General features: G+C 32.4%; 1 protein-coding gene across 1 annotated transcript in view; it reads right to left on the reverse strand.

Annotated features, from left to right (window-relative positions):
* The window catches only part of LOC6047431, a 228,287-nt gene extending 212,296 nt beyond the window's left edge, over positions 1 to 15,991 (reverse strand). Inside the window, exon 1 of the mRNA XM_038261651.1 lies at positions 15,963 to 15,991. The gene's annotated coding sequence lies outside the window, so the exon portion shown is untranslated. The remainder of the gene's footprint in view (positions 1 to 15,962) is intronic.
* Between the last annotated feature and the right edge of the window lie 2,326 nt (positions 15,992 to 18,317).

An 18,317-nucleotide genomic window follows, 5' to 3' on the forward strand; every position in this document is an offset into this window, starting at 1 on the left:
TTTCAGCGATCTGCAGTTCTCACCAACACATATAAAGCTGGCCCGTCTCCGAGCAACACTCCAAAGAGAAGCATATGTTGGTGCTCTTTCACTCACTTTTCATCAAGCGTCCATGGCGCGGTGGTAGCGTGTCGGATCAATAACCAAGAAGTTGGTGGTTCAATCCTCGTTCTACTAAGTGTTTTTTTGTGAAATACAACCAAAAAGCCGTCAGTAATGTCGATAATTGTCGGTAACGGGCCAAAATGTCATACTCCTATATCGCAAAAAATGCATGAGGACAGATTTCATGCAGATTCTGATATACTTTCATGCCGCCATGCATCACAATCATGCGACTGCCAGTTGGGTGTATACCACGTGCGCCTAATTTGCCATTGATGCGTTCCCCCGGTTTGCCCCTTGATGCTGGCTGGCTCGCAATTGCAAATAAATGCCCGCACACCAACGTTCATTTTGGGGGTTCAATTTCGAGCAAAGAAAACTCACCAAAAGAGCAAAGCAAAAAAAAGTGCAATGTAATTTTATTACACGCTGCTCACTTCATTACCCGCCGCCACCATTTTTACGAGCCGAGGCTTCCTCATCGAAATTTTATCTCTTTTCGACCAGCCAATGAGAGCACAGTAGCAAATGTGAAGAGAAAATGAGGTTATTTGGTTTTATCGGTGGGCTATTTTGGGTTTTCGAGGGTGTGCGATTTGGGCGTGTGCGAGCATTAATTTGTTACCCACCACAAAGGGCTAATTGAGGGGGGAGCTATACGATTTTAACTTCTTTTTTTACAATGTTTTTTTTTTTTTAAGGCAGACTAAATTTGCCATGGTTGGCGCTTCAATCGTTATGGAAATTGTGCAATCCAATTTGTTACAAATGATGGGTTCGTCAAAGTGGTTTGTTGTTTAAGTTGCAATTGTGCAACGAGGGGGTACAAATGATGCTTGAAGCCATTTGAATGTTGTGTAACTGTGGTTACTTAGAGCCACAATTTAGATGCCGAATTGGAACTGAAAAATTAAATGTCAGTTGGAGGAAAAAACGTTAAACTCCACTACATTTTTCTCACAAAAAAATATGAAAATCGACATCTTTCAGTTGTAATGTAATGAAAATTGATGATCTATCTTACTACAACTGGATAGAGTGTCAACTCGATAGATAGTCTATCACTCGTTCCAGAGAAAACGGGTGAATCTTTAATCAAATTTCCTTGCCAAAAAACGGCACTCTGCATCATTCCCGGACTCAGAACCAATTACGTATGCAAATGGTTCCTTCCACTCGAAGCTTCACCAAAAAAGGGACCATTCACATTCCACCTCCTTCTCGCAGATTGTAGAAGCTGGCGTCAATTTCGGGAAAGTCAATGAAAAATTAAATCCCCCCCCCCTCGCTGCTACTGTCCGGAAATTAATTTAAAAACAAAATGTAGCGTGGGAGTTGTCTTCTTTTTCCACTCCACGAAATTCCCCCAATTCTCCAGGAAAAATCATCACTCGTGAAAGGGTTCACGCGGGGCCCCGGGAAATTGACCTGTCCACTTTGATTAAAGATTCAATCAATTATGAACGTGAGTGGAAAAATGATACTGGTTGGGACGGCTGGGAAAAGGAGGGACCTCTTGCGAATTGATTTTTACAGAAATTCTTGAGAAGAGGGTTGAGTTCGGATTCGGTGAATGTCACCGTGGTGCTGTTCAAGAGAGTTGATGAAACGTTTGACATTTGCGTACAAATGAGTCAAACACGACGTGGCACAGACTTGCACAGACGCGCGTGCGAGTTCATTAGCTAGTGAACATTACAGAGATTTATGGACAAGTTTCGATGAATGTTGTTGATCAACTCTCATCAAGATCTGCGAAAAATTACAAATACTTGGTTTTTTGCAACATTATTACTTAGGTGAATAATATTATTATTAATTATAGTATGCTTGAAACAGAAAAATTAAAAAAAAGTTACTTAATCTACCGTCAGGTGGTTGATGCCTTCCTCACATTAATATAGTTTTTTTCAGCCTACAAATGATCTCTTAATATAACTTCATATACTCATAACTATCGATAGGGTTGTCAGATTAATCTTTTGGACGCGTTGACTAGGTCTAGTGATTACGCATCCAACGATGGGTCACATCATTTTCATCAAAATATCTGAGATCCGGCTTCAAGAAGTGTTTAGTTAACACTTAAGTGCTCATAACTTTTGATAGGGTTATCAGATATTCGATGTTTTAGGCTCATTAGAAAGATTTTACAATTATCTATTTAACGACGGGTCGCATAATGGACACAAACATCCTTTTTATTGAAATATTCGAGATCCGGCCTAGAAAAAATGTATAAATAGCACTTAAGTGTTAATAACTTTTGATAGGGTTGTCAGATCCTCGATGTTTTGGACTCGTTAGAAAGGTCTTCTAAATACCTTTCTAAAAATATATATTATGACAGGTTTCTTTGCAAAAACCGCTCTTTTTACAATCTTTCGGACTTTTGTTAAAAACGTTTTTTTAACATAAATTTTGATGTACTTAACTCAACTTTTTAATCTTCAATAGCGACTTATGGAAGCCCAAGACGGATCGAATAAGACCAAAACAGACAAAATCGGTTCAGCCAGTGCCGATATAATCCAGTGCAACAATTTTTGATCAACATCCCACCACACACACAGACATTTGTTCAGAATGTGATTCTGTTCTGTGATCTATTTTAAGATTTTATTCAGTGACACCACTAGTCGTAAGTCGTTCACAATTGGCAAAAGTTTATGTCATGTTTTGACATCCAAGAAAATGAATAAAAATATTCATTCTCTTTTGGTCAATGTACGACTCTTGATGTTTTATTTTTTTAAGTTTTGTCCCCGCTCCTTTCAAAATTTCTTCAAAAATGAAAGGGCTAAAATAATTTCTAATTAGTAAAAAATAGAGAACACTTTCTAAAATCTTTTTAAAATTGAATTAATCCAATCAGATAAAGCATTTGTCAGTATTTTTTTATGTTTATGTAATACATAATACACTTTAAAACACTAGTTTCGTAAAAGTGCTGAAACCGTAAACTGCTAATTATTTCATTTTACTTTTTTTTGCCCCCGCTTCACCTCGAATTTAAATAAAAATACCGAATTCTTTGAAATTGATCCTATCTCCACACCCAAAGTTAAAGAGCGAGGGGATAGTCCTCACGACGTGAGGAAAGTGCTATTTTTCAAGAGTATAGTTCTCTCGCGTGTTCATTCGTTCATTGGAACAGTTCATCCTCTTGAGTGGCTTATATGCACAAATGACCGCCACGTAGTTACCGAACCATGGTGGCCCATACGGCAAAGGCACGGTTCATGCCGAAGGTCTTGGGTTCGAGTCTCGGTACCGGTACTTTTTTTTTTTGATGGATGAACTTTTTTTAAGATGAGTAAAGTACCCTCGGTAATTTCGGGATTTATCCTCTCCGTCCACACACAGTACCATTTTACTACCGAATCGTGCTCTTTATCCTCTCGTATGCCGATGTACAGTTGTGGGTGCAAATTTGCAATATAGGTCTAATACGAAGCAACCTTTGCAATCTGTAAAAGAAAAACTATAAAATTGTATATATGCATGCAAAATTTTGCCTCGTTAAATAACCACATTGCAATTTATGAAAATTGGAAATTTTCGAAAAAATACGATAATAAAAAAAATAGTATTTTAGAAAATTAAACTAAATTTTTAAATGCGTCTATTCCGGGAATTCCCGGGACAAAATTTTCGAAATTTTACCAAAACCGGGAATTTCTGAAATTTAATATTTTTCCCGAGAATTCTCGAAATTGAAAAAAAAAAACAAATTTCGGTCTGGAAATCAAGATTTGATAGTGGATTTAATGTTTGAACAGTTGAACAGAATCGAAAAGAATTTTAAAGCATTAAAATTTGTATTTGGCATATACCAACATTAATTTGACTTATTAGGGATAATCGTTTAAATATTAGTCCACAGATCCGCAAAATGGGTATCGCTTTATTTTTTTATTCAATCTTATTTATTTAAAAAAAAAACTTGGTATTTATTTAAAAAAAACATAAAAAAATAAAAAATATTTTGAAATCCTTGGAAGTTTATCGTGATTTGGTTGGATGAAATTAATTTTAGAAAGATTTAAAAAATTAGAAGTCACCCATAGAATTATTGAAATAACGATATCGTACCTTGATAATTTTATCGTTAACAACCTTCAAGAATACCTAGTACACGCTTATTTACACAGCAAAACAATCCGAAGGTGAAATTGCATGCAAAAACATGCACATCACCTTTGTAATATTAACGATCAAAAAATTTGAAGAGTAAATCACTAATTCATTGATATATTGCTGATAATGAATAGAAATACAGCAGTAATAATGTTTGAAGAATGTTGTGATAATTTTTGTTTCCAAACGTTGAGAATCAGGCCTAGATTCTGAAATTTATTGTTATTTTTATTCTTGACCAGAAACATTAACAAAGGAGTTCAAAATTTGCACATAATTGATAAAACATTATTAACTGCTGATCATTTGTTTTTTTTTGCTTGGATTCGAATTTCTTTAATCATGATAAATATTTATTAAGGACCTCCATATCAAAAATCAAATCTATTAAAAAGTAAAGAACTATGCATTCTGGTTGCGCTAACAATTATCTGAATTTTGTTTTAAATTCTTAATCTGAATAAAAGAAACATCCTACACACAAAAAAATGTTTTCGAATGTAACATCATTTGATGTTAATTTGCGACAAATTATACGTAAAACATGATTTTACGTGTGATTCAACCGTTTACGTCGAATCTCAAGTTTACATCAACTGAGTTTACATAGGATTCATTTTTTCCGTTTCGAGTAAATTCACATTTTTTTTCTGTGTAGAGGAAAAATATTTTCAGAGGCCATTAAGATGGGCATTTAAAGTTTGCAGTTCTTTAAAGATTTGAACGGAATTGAAGGTTGAGCAAGTGAGAGTTATTAAACAGCACAGAGCTAAGCTAGTTCAGCTGAATGACATCAAGTATGCAAATCTAAAAAGCATTGCTAAGAATACATTTATCGAAATCATTAACCCGTAATAACACACATACACATAAAGTGTAAGATCAAATGCAGATAAGTCTGTACATTAGAACAAAGCTAGTAAACTAAATCCCAATCCTGAACTCCATGCTCCATCAATAGCAATTATCATCCCGGTAAGGATCACACATTCGCAATAATGGTCATCATCACCATCATCATCAAGCCATTATGCGTCACACTTCGTTCCACGTGCACTCCCCTTCCCCCCTCACATTTGATGTTGTAATTCAAGAAGCTCTCGTGTGAGTGTGTGTCCAAGGCTTATCATCCCAGTCTTGCTCTTTTTTCCCGATATGAAGAGGGCTCATAATCGTGTCTTCATAATCGTTATAGAAAAGAGCAGCAAGAAGATAAAAAAAAAATTAAAGAAGTCTTCCCCGGGCCTGGCAGCTGAAGTGGAGTAATTAATTTTTCTCGCCTCATGAAGCTAAAGGGAAGATGGGGAAGTTCAGATCTCTCCGAATGTCGGAGTGTGCTACCACCGTCCTGCTGGTTCCAGGCCAGTGGCCAGCGATGCGCCAACTAGAACCCACTGAAGCGTGCTATTACCATACTGACTGGTGGAGCCTGCTGGCCTCACGTCATGACCACAGAGCCAGACTGCTCGAACGAGCTGGGATATGATACCGGGCTCGATATTGGCTGTCGAAGAATATGATTTGTCCGGTGTAATAACTGGTGGTCGGAGATGAAATGCTTTGAACTATATTTTCTTTTTTGCACTGAAAGTAGTGGATTTTGGATATTCTATCGATACAAAGACCCCCAAAACGGTGTTATACCCACTCCAAAATGTTTATTTAGCAATTTTATGGTAATATATTGACATTGCTTTAAATTAATAGTTTGCAAAATTAAGTTAAGATAAGTTTTATATAAAATTTCCAGAGTTACATAAACTTTTATACTAAGTAGTTAGTAAAATTTATATTCAATTCAAATTACAGTCAAGGATGCCTATTTGGAGTTGGGAGACCGTATTCATGGTGATTTGTCAACAAATAACTTTATTTATGTTAATTTTTCAAAAGGTGTACAAACTTTTTTTTGCACCTTTTTCGATTTTTGTAATAGTATTTGTCATATAACTTTTTATAGAAATCATCTTTTCAGTAGCAAAATGTTCAACATGAGTTCCTGACCAAAACGTTGTACTAGGTTTCTGTCAAACTTTAAATTGTTTACATGTTTCATCACAAAATGTGCATTGTGCACAAGGGGTGTAAATACTTTTTTATTTACTTTATTTAGTTCTGGTCTCCAGCTTCTGAATTTCAATTCTATTTAAAATGAAAGAAACATTCATGATTTTCTAACGACTAACGACTAGCGAATCAACGAATTTTTTTTTTTTTGAATTTAAATATACTTTATTGAATCTTTCTTATAATAATTACATTTGGTTTACATAATAAGTGGTCAGCTGTGGCTCTTCAGCTTTAGTTTGCTTTTCGTGATTTAAACACTGTTCATTTTCATAATTTTAAAAGTATATGATTTATCATTTTTGTAACACAAGGTACAATGAGGAAAAAAAATAAATAAAAAAAAAGTTAAGATAACCTAACCTAAAACTAACTTAAACTTACAATAAACTAAACCAATCCTTGAATCAAGGGGTATTCAGAAATAGCACATTTTTCCCTGAATTTCAAACATTTTTCTTGAATCTTCTGATCCAACATTTTTACTTCTGCTAATTTATGAACCTCACTTGATCTTGTCCAGCCAGGAACATTCAAAACCATTTTGAGTACCTTGTTTTGGACACGCTGGAGCTTCAATTTATGAGTTCTAGCGCAACACTCCCAAACAGGTACTGCATACTCAATAACGGGGTAAATTATTTGTTTGTAAACTGCTAACTTATTTTTCAAAGATAGCTATGATTTTCTGTTAATTAAAGGATACAAACACCTGATGAGAATGCTGCACTTGTTCAATATTTTATCTACATGCTGCCGAAACAATAGTTTCCAGTCAAGTATGAGACCTAAATAGACAAGTATGAGACCTAAATAGACACCACCATTCTGTAAAACTGAGTCGCACTATTTGATTCAACATCTAATAATATGGATGAAAATACTTCAATTTAATATACATAAATATCATCTTCCATCTTCCATCGGATGAGGAAGTAAAATGTCGGTCCCGGCCTAGGTTGTTAGGCCGTTAAGTCACGATCACGAAAATAATCACAAATTACCGTATTATCCAAACAAACCCCGAATTTTCAAAATATGTAATATGGGTATGAAACGACGCAAAAACTTGTACGATATTAAGCATACACAATTTGAATATACCGTCATCAGCGGTGACATTGGGACTCAGAGGGTGAGAATGGGTCATACGAAATTCAGCATTTTTGTATGACCCAATCTCACCTCCAGATCCAATGTCACCCCTGATGACGGTATACATGAAGTATGCAATATTTTGCTTCTTTTGATACCCATATTGCAAATCTTCAAAATTTGAGTATTTTCTAAAAAAATATGATGATTTGTAAAAATTGTAGGATTTAAAAAATACTCTTATTAGTTCGTTGCAAATATTTTTCAAAGTTTATGTTTTAATTTATTTTTCAAATTTTCTGAACAAGAATTGCGTACTTTATTGTTAAAAAATACTCAAGTGAAATTATAAATCTTAAAAATTTAAACAGAACCGTATGTTTTTATTCTGTTTAACACTATGAACAAATTTAAAAACAGTGATAAAGGATATTTAGGAAAAAAATGGCAGGTTGTTTTAAGACACAAGAAAAGTAATGTTTATAATGCAACATATTGGTGGATTAACCCTCAACTGTCCAAGTTTTGGGATCGATTTCTTTTATTTTTCCCTTGTTTATTTTGAGTCAACTTTTGTTCTACGAAAAAAAATTTCTTCTCTTGTTTTATGTTTTTCGTATTTAATTTTTTGTATTTTGATTTGCATTTATTTTGTTTCATGTTGTTTTTTGTAGTGTTTGGCCTATTCTACCACCTCCTATCTTTACATTTAGCCTATTTATTTTTTTCATGTTTTTACAGTCACTTTTTATTTTTTTTTTTGCTTGTTTTACACATTTCCTGCTATAAAACGAGTCAATTATCGTTTAATTTGTAAAATATGCGTAGAGGCATAGTCTGAGACACTATAACAATTACTGCATACTTATTTCTACTTAAAATATAGGAAATGTTAGAGAAAAACACAGCCAAAGTTGACCCTAAAAAAATGAACTATTAAAAACTTCCAAAATTTAAGAGTTCTTGTTTCCAATGTTTTTAAGGATCAAAAATTGGTTGAAAAATAGATTTTTGGCTATTTTTTTTAATTGAAGCCCATCTAATGTCGGGGTTGGGTTGTAGAGGGTTAAGACATGTTTTTAGATTTTGTGTTTTTAAAGACAAAAATGATAAAACTGTACTGTTCCTGTTACCTGTTGTGGAATATTTTCTATAAAATTTGTAAAAACCTGAAAAAGACACATTGAAATATGTTAATAAACCAAAAAACGTAATTCGTTATGATAAATAAAAATTCAATTTCACATGAAATTGAAAAAAAAAATCATGACATTTATAAATCAATACTTTGTATCATGAGTTTTCCTATGCAGATGAGATATTCAATACAATTTCTTTGAGATTTTTTTTGTTTTGCTAAGATCTTAGATAAAAATGAAAAGAAGCAAACCATCACGTGTAATTGATGAGATGGAGGATTGAAAAAAAAAAATAGAAAACTTAGTTATCGTATTGTTTAAAAAAACACGTTTCAATAGAGCAAGAAAACAAGTTTTTAAACCATATTTTTTCAACTTAATTTTGCGAGAACACAAAGTATATCATGAAATTTACGTGGTAAAAAAATAATTGTGTACACGAAGCTAATAAACATTTCATTAATTTCTGCTAAATTCATTTTTTAACTCTATATTTTATAAAAAAATAATACAAAAAGTGGGATCCACCGAATTTCCAACTCTTCAAAATCAAACTATTATTACTGTGTACGTTATACTTTAAATTTCTTGTTTAACAATTTCTCACCATTTCATAAACTCAAAAATAAAGAGATGCATATGATGTATTTATGTGAACATAAGCAGTAAAGGGATAATAAGTTCAACAGGCTTTTTAACATTCAAAGTAGTTTTATAAGTTAACTGTTACTATAATTCTCGTCTTCTATCATTTCCAAAAAACAGTGCTGAAAAGTTCATTACAGCACTCGTTTGACTTGGACTGAAAAGTTTTAATTTTCTACTGATTTGAAGTTGACACTTATCTTACAAAAACAATGTGTGTTTACTTAATTTCTCAATTAAGGCGATAATCATGCCAATTCAATAAGAGAAAACTTTCCGTGCCAACTCCCCTTTATTAATAAAGGCCGAATCGTTTTTTCGATTATCCTCGGCTCATCAGTTGAAAGTAAGTGGAATCCGCTCGCTGGAACACCGGAAACGGACTAGACAGAATCGACTACTCCACCTAGACCGTGGAGGGAGACCATCCAAGTGGAACGGATCGAAAAACTGCCAAGAACTAAAAGTTTTCTTCTCCGGCGAGGGTGAAAGAAGGGGGTGAGGGTCACCAAATTGGATTTTTTTTTCTCACTGTCATTGAAAATCTTCTGGAATAAAAAGAACAACCTGGCCAAGTCAGCGCAGCCAAAAAGCACACCTTAATTACATACTTTGCACCCTTGGAAGGAGGGCAATATTTGTGGCTTTGCTGGTTCGCTGGTGTAGTTCTTAACTTGCTTCGTTACTGCTGCGTTGGGATCTTCTCTGAGGTTTGGGAAATGGTGCAGTTTTTAAGAATAAAGTTTGGGTCATGTTTTGTTAAGTTGATTTTTCCCAAAACATAAAGTTTCTTAAGATATTTTAAGTCTATTTTATATCACAATATTTTTTTTCTTTCTAAAACACTTTTCTACGATTTCCCACAAATTCCACCGGATCAATTTTTCTTCTAACAGCTTTTTCCGCTAAAACCATCACTAAATCACCGAAAAGGTGTCGATTCGCTTCGGAATCCACCCTCGCCTCAGATCGTTCGATTCCGAAATTGCTATAATTTAAACTAGCGTACGAGTGTGAATGTGTGCCCGCTAGCAACTTTGGCCAGCAGCAGTGTTGCCAATGGCCGGGCCCAGACGTCTCTCCATTAGACAGCAGGTGGAAAGCGAAATTGCTGTTAAAATTTAAATCAAATTATACGGTGTGGAATTTATTTTTTTTGCTCTCTTTTTTTTTTTGGGGCAATCTGCTAAAAGAGACAGAAGTGGTGGAGCAAAATCGATGGGTGGGGTAGAGGATTGTAATTTTGGCAAGCTTGTTAAAATAGTGTTGCCAAATATTCTGAACAGCTTGAAGAAACTTCAATTTATAAGTTTAATCAAAATTACGTTACCTTACCCTAGCTGCAGGTACAACCAACCAAAAAAAAAGTGAGTCTTCCAAAAGTGGACACTGAAATCGAATCTTACTTTTTCAGCGCTGCCCGCTTCGGGGGTCATTAGTTGTCCGACTGAATTCATGTTTTTTTTCTGCTCGACGCTAGTTTTTCTCACTTTCAATGATATTCTTTCGGGTTTTTTTTTTTCATTGATTTTGTTGTGGGGGAGTGTGCCGCAAACCTGGTGTGAGCAAACTTGGGGAGAGGAAGGAGGGGACGCAGTCAATCAATCGATAGAAAGCGTGAACATTAAGTAATTTCGAGGAATTTCGATTTCATTTCGAGCGCGTTAATTAGCGCAAGTGATTGCGCGATGTGGGGGGCAGACTAGTCGGGTCGAATTGGGTTTCTGGATCGGAAATGGGATTATTTTCGAATACAAGTTCAAATGTTAATAAGGTGAGAGATAAAATAATAAAGTTTGTTTTTTTAACGAATATAATTGGAAATATTGTTTTATGCTAACTTCTAAAAGATGTTAACAAAAGGTTACAAAATTGATTTCCCAGCAATCAATCGGAATTAACTTGTTTTCGATGGCATCGCAGAACAATTCCGATGTTCATTTTTGTTTATTTTTTTTATTGAATAGTAAATATTCCAAAACAGTCAACAATTAAAAACAAATTAACAATGTTCTAACCTTTTCAAAAATCAACTCCAGATTTATTCTCATGCAAAGCAAATTTTTTTTACGTTTATTGCAATCAAGAATATTTTTGAAAATTCGGCAGTTTTCAATTTATTTTTTGAAAAACCTTAAATGAAAGTTGCAAATTGTACTTCGCACCTTTCTTTTTCAAATAATGACCGATAATAACGAATTTTGCTGAAGCATTGGCGTGCCGGAACTTATGTTTGCTATGAGTTGAAAAGTTAGCAAATTAATGAAATAGTGTAGCAAATAAAATTTATATACCTTAATTATTAGAAAAAAAATGTAAAGGTATCTTTCAAAAAAAATGTTTATTCCATTAATTTTTATTCTGAATTGCATAAAACTGTATTTTTTTGTGAAAATTCTAATATCATTGACCCTCTACAACCCAACTCCGCCTCTAGACGGGCTTTGATCTAGAAATTCGCCAAAAATCCATTTTCAACCCATTTTTGATCTTTAAAAAGCATAGGAAAGGAGAACTTTTAAAATTTATGAAAATTGTAGGGTTGGAAGTGTAACTTGTTTGACGTAACTTTGCCAATGTTTAAAAAAATGTCATTTTTAGTGAGATCAACCTTGGCTGTATTTTTCCCTAATATTTTCAATATTGTATGTAAAAATAAGTACGCACTAATATTTGTACTGTCTCAAACTATGCCTCCAAGCATTTTTGAAGAATCTAAATAATAATGGTTTCTTTCTAGAGTAAAAAATGTTTAACACATGCGAAAAAATGAAAAAGTGGCTGAAAAAACATGAAAAACAAATTAGACAAAAGGTAATGATAGGAGGTAGTAGTTTAAGCCAGATAATATCAGAAACAAACAAATACGAAACAATATAAATGCAAATATAAATACTCATAATGAAACCAGAAAAACATAAAGCAAGACAAGTAAAGATTTTCGAAGAACAAAGGTAGATAAAAATAACCTCGTAAACACGGGAAAAATGAAAATTTAAAAAAAAAAATTGGGTGGTAAGAGGCCTTAACTCATTTGAATTTCAGTTTAATTGTTATTTTTTAAGGAATTTTTTTTAAACACAACAATGTAGATAAAAATTAATTAATTGAAACTATTTTTTTATTCAAAAACTTTTTTGCAAAATTAAATCAATTTTTGCGTTGCTGTGCCCCAATCAGCCAAATATTTCAAAATAATCTCAGCCACTGACATGATTTACACAGTGTAGGGAAATATATATTGAATTGTGTTCAATTCTTTTTTCTTCAAATTTCTTTGAAGGCTCTGCAAAAATATTTTTGTTCTCTGATTCCTTGACTATTTTGAGACTCTTTTTTTAAATTGAAATAAATGCTGCGATCTGTTTTTTTGCTGCGATCTTCATTTTCAGTTTTGATTATAATTTTTGGAAGCTTTACGGTAAAACTGTTGTGCAAAATACATATTTTTCATGGTAATTTTTCAAATTTTAAATTTATCAAAAAAATGTAATTTTCAATTTGAAATAAACGCAGTAATGTTTGAAATATACATTTGCAGTCCAGACTTGATTATCCAAACTTTCCATTATCCAAAGATTTGTATGTGACTTCAAATAAACGAATCATGTACAAAAGTAATCGCAAAGAATTTTTTTTTAATTGCCTCACTTTCAACATTAAATTCGAGTTCCGCGATCCCATTTAAGTCCTACTTAATGCATTTTTTTCAATATTTTATTACCGCTATTTTGGTCGCCATCTTGAATTTAAAAATTCACAATTATCAAAAATAAGACACAAAAAAATTGTTTGTTGTCATTCGATTAGCCGAACTAGATTTTGCCAAGGCCTTCGAATAATTGAGTCTGGACTGTAGTGTCTTTCTGAACGTTTTATGCCAACAATCCAACTTTTTTTTCTTCATATATTTCACATTTTTAAGAAATGGATAATTTTGTTTTCTTAACGTTACACATCAACCAGAGCATCCTCAAAACCACAGAAAATATCGATATAATTTTTCACTTATCTCCGAAAGTAATGTCATCAAAATAATTTACAACAAAATTTTGTCTATTTTAGCAATCACATTTTTGCAGGATTGGGTCCGTAAGTTTAACAATTTTGATATAAGAAGACAACTACTATCTTGGCTACTGTGCACGCTTTGGTAAAAAAAATGTAAGGCAAAAATTAAAGCGGCCAGCCCTACTGCGTTATGTTTACCGCAGAGAGGATTCTGTGAACGAATCACATTTCACAGAATCTACAGTGAAGGAGGGCTGCTCTGGACATACCATACCCAAGTAACCGCGAAGCACTAAATAGCAGCATTAAATCAGCATTATATTGGCATTTAATACCAGCAAATAATGCTTCAAAACATTTAATCAGCACTTTTCCCTTGAGAAATATTTCAAGTGGCGCACAGTGATGCCGATTTAATGCTTCGCCGAAAGCTCGAACAAAAACAAACTGCTTTATCGACGTCAAGGCTGGGAAAAAAAAGAACAGCTGCTCCACTCACACTTGGTGGTGGGCCTCCTTTGTTTTTTTTTATTCTCCTGTTGCGTTTCATGTGTGAGTGTGACACTTTGATGTTATTCTTACATTTTTCTCGTCGATCTCCAGGATGCGCGCCAGCCATCTGATGTATTCGGAATTGAGTGTTTGTTTTGAAAGTTTCAATCGATGTGGTTGATGCATCGAACATTAATTAAGACTTGCTTTCTGCTGTTTCGAGTTACCGTTGTGATTTCGTTGGACGGAAATTATCGATTATCACTCAGCAAATTGTGGCCAGCCAGTCAAGTGCAGTACAATTAATTACGGGTTAAAAGGGACAAGCACTGGCTAACGGCTAACGGGAACTGCTTTTCCGAGGAGTGCTTGGTCCACGGTGTATTAGACTTCCGGAAAGCAGCTTTTTGCTTGTGAGAAAAGTAATTCAATTTACCACAGCACCTTTGATAATGTCCTTTGTGCTATGGGAATATGTTTTGAAAAATTTGACTTAATTACAGGCTGCGGTTTTGTACAAAAAAAACAATAAAAAAACACTTCAATCAGCGGGAATTGAACCCAGTTCACGCAAAAATGAAACTGATGCACACTGGGGGAACTGCGCCTTAGCCCGCACGCTTACTAGAACGGTAAGACGGGTGAAGGATTAAAGTCAATAAGAGCGTGCCTGGTTGAAATGTTTCCCGTATCGATGGGTTACTTTGTTGATAAACATCAAATGCTTTGAAGCACATTTTCAAGGTCGTAAATGGTGATTTAATGCCAGTTGTAATGCTGCAAAGTTGTGGTACTTTGAAGCATTCGCAAAGCTTATTTACTACTTCAAAACATTCCAGTGCTGATTTAGTACTGAATTAATACTTCAATTTAGTGCTTGTGGTTACTTGGGTAGTGTATTAAGGTGTAAGAAGGTGTCGTTCACTCTTGTGGTGGTGGCTCTCAATGATGGTTTTGAATTCAAGGTCCAGAAATAGTAAATTAACATGAAAAAATAATCACGATACGTAAAATGTTTCTACAAACAACGCATAGAAAATCATTTTTTTAATTGATAAATTATGAATCAAGAATTGAATGATTTTCTAAAACAAACATGGCCGCCAAATGGCCGATCTGGAATGATGCCTTCCAGAGCCTTAATATGAATATAATCAATGGCTTCATTTTGTTAAGTTTTTTAGTAGAAGCAATAAAGATATTTTATGAAAGTATGGTCAGAAAAACTGAGTAGAATGTTTTAACGAGGATATCGATATTTTCAAAAGAAATAATTAAAAAGAAGAGAAGAATTAATGGGATTTAGAAACGTGAGGAAAATAGTGCAATATTTAAGGGAGACAATTCTTTTAAAAGGATACAATGTGGAAGCACTATAAGGCTGAGGCTGAGGTTCCTTGATGGTCCAAGCGAAACTTACTTGGAGACACCGTGTTCCAAAACCCCTATCTTTGTCCCTGGTGCGCGGTGGAGATAAGAGCGGCCGGTAATGGACGGCTAGCATGGTGGTAAGAATCTGGTTCAGATGGAATTGATTCTATTCTCAATTATCGTTTCCTAGGAAACCTGGGCTTAGACAATCATCACATCACATAGCGAAAATCCAGTCCCTCGACTTTGAGCGATCTTCAAACGAAATTGTTTAACAATGCTTCAATGTCAATTGGTTAAGTATGATCAATTTTCCCAAAAAGACATCATTTTAATGAAATTACAAGCCACAAATTAAACATTCACAATCACATTTCCCCCTGGATGCACCTCCCAGCGTGCGTTTTTAATTATCGGTTAAATTAAAGTTCCAACAGTCCACCAGAAACACAATAAAACAAATGCTTTTTTTTACATATCAGAGAGTGCTTGTGCGTTCAGCGTGTTGTTCGATAATTTAATAACATGTTACACGAAGTGGCACCACGGGAGGTGCACATTTTGCACAAATAAAAGGAAAGTAAAAAAAGCAAAAAAAAAAAAAAACAGAAGCGTCAATAATTATAAAATTCAATCCAATTGAAGTGGATGTTAAAAATGAATGCGTCACCCACCCACACACACCCAACACTGGTGAAATTTTAATGAACTCATTTGCAAATATTGATGAATTTTCGCGGAGCGTTTGAAAATGCTGCAGTCGAATTTCAATTAACCACAAATGGCCACCCAAAGATCGCGCCGGCGTTTGATGGAACGCGTTTGAACTCGTCGCACTTATTTTCACGTGAATTTTGGTTGGATAATCGCCTTAATTCGGCATAAATTAAACTGTACCTTTTATCCCATTAGCAGCAGTGTTTCTGGATGTAACCTATAAAGAGAGAGAAGAGAGGGCGAAAAAATGCATGTTAATATTTTTACATTGATCGGTACGGAGGATTAAACGATGAGGTGCGGTGAGGAGTTAAGCTATCATTAACCTTCGAGGGAAAAGTGGAATAAAACCACAAAACCGTTCGGCATTGAGCTACGATTACCAAATTGGATTAAATGGTAATTTATGTTCATCCCGAGAGCAGCTCGTAACAGTGACCTATTAATTTGAGTTTCAACATCCCCCGAACAACCTTCAACAACTTCTCGACATCATTACGCAACTCACCTCTGCCCATCAGGTGAGCCTATGCCACTAATTACCCACTTTTAGTTGCCAACCTCAGACGTCATTCTACTTCTTGGAGGTTTTGCAACTACACAACAGACTGTGTGCAGAACGCGTCATCCTCCTAATTTACCTGTTTTTTTTTTCTTACTTACTTCTCTTCCCTAATGGGCGGTTAATTACACGAAGCATTACACGGTAGTACGAGGCTTCCTTTTTGTCCCCATTAAAGTGCCATTTTCGTGCAGAGGCCTCCGATGACATGATGACACTGGGGTCAGCTTTCCGGATGGGAATCACTTGATGTTCCGTGAAGAAGTTGTTGCAACAAAAATGCACTACTGTAAAAGATTTTGCAGTTTCTTTCATATTTTATTCTGAAACAACATATTTACAAGAAACAAAAAAATATCATCATATTTTCAAATTTATCAAATTCATCAAATTCATCAAATTCATCGAATTCATCAAATTCATAAAATTTATCAAATGAATCAAATTTATCAAATTAATCAAATTTATAATAAAAATTATCAAATTTATCAAATTTATCAAATTTATCAAATTTATCAAATTTATCAAATTTATCAAATTTATCAAATTTATCAAATTTATCAAATTTATCAAATTTATCAAATTTATCAAATTTATCAAATTTATCAAATTTATCAAATTTATCAAATTTATCAAATTTATCAAATTTATCAAATTTATCAAATTTATCAAATTTATCAAATTTATCAAATTTATCAAATTTATCAAATTTATCAAATTTATCAAATTTATCAAATTTATCAAATTTATCAAATTTATCAAATTTATCAAATTTATCAAATTTATCAAATTTATCAAATTTATCAAATTTATCAAATTTATCAAATTTATCAAATTTATCAAATTTATCAAATTTATCAAATTTATCAAATTTATCAAATTTATCAAATTTATCAAATTTATCAAATTTATCAAATTTATCAAATTTATCAAATTTATCAAATTTATCAAATTTATCAAATTTATCAAATTTATCAAATTTATCAAATTTATCAAATTTATCAAATTTATCAAATTTATTAAATTTATTAAATTTATCAAATTTATCAAATTTATCAAATTTATCAAATTTATCAAATTTATCAAATTTATCAAATTTATCAAATTTATCAAATTTATCAAATTTATCAAATTTATCAAATTTATCAAATTTATCAAATTTATCAAATTTATCAAATTTATCAAATTTATCAAATTTATCAAATTTATCAAATTTATCAAATTTATCAAATTTATCAAATTTATCAAATTTATCAAATTTATCAAATTTATCAAATTTATCAAATTTATCAAATTTATCAAATTTATCAAATTTATCAAATTTATCAAATTTATCAAATTTATCAAATTTATCAAATTTATCAAATTTATCAAATTTATCAAATTTATCAAATTTATCAAATTTATCAAATTTATCAAATTTATCAAATTTATCAAATTTATCAAATTTATCAAATTTATCAAATTTATCAAATTTATCAAATTTATCAAATTTATCAAATTTATCAAATTTATCAAATTTATCAAATTTATCAAATTTATCAAATTTATCAAATTTATCAAATTTATCAAATTTATCAAATTTATCAAATTTATCAAATTTATCAAATTTATCAAATTTATCAAATTTATCAAATTTATCAAATTTATCAAATTTATCAAATTTATCAAATTTATCAAATTTATCAAATTTATCAAATTTATCAAATTTATCAAATTTATTAAATTTATTAAATTTATCAAATTTATCAAATTTATCAAATTTATCAAATTTATCAAATTTATCAAATTTATCAAATTTATCAAATTTATCAAATTTATCAAATTTATCAAATTTATCAAATTTATCAAATTTATCAAATTTATCAAATTTATCAAATTTATCAAATTTATCAAATTTATCAAATTTATCAAATTTATCAAATTTATCAAATTTATCAAATTTATCAAATTTATCAAATTTATCAAATTTA

Source organism: Culex quinquefasciatus, chromosome 3, assembly GCF_015732765.1.
Source record: "Culex quinquefasciatus strain JHB chromosome 3, VPISU_Cqui_1.0_pri_paternal, whole genome shotgun sequence".
Classification (NCBI taxonomy): domain Eukaryota; kingdom Metazoa; phylum Arthropoda; class Insecta; order Diptera; family Culicidae; genus Culex; species Culex quinquefasciatus.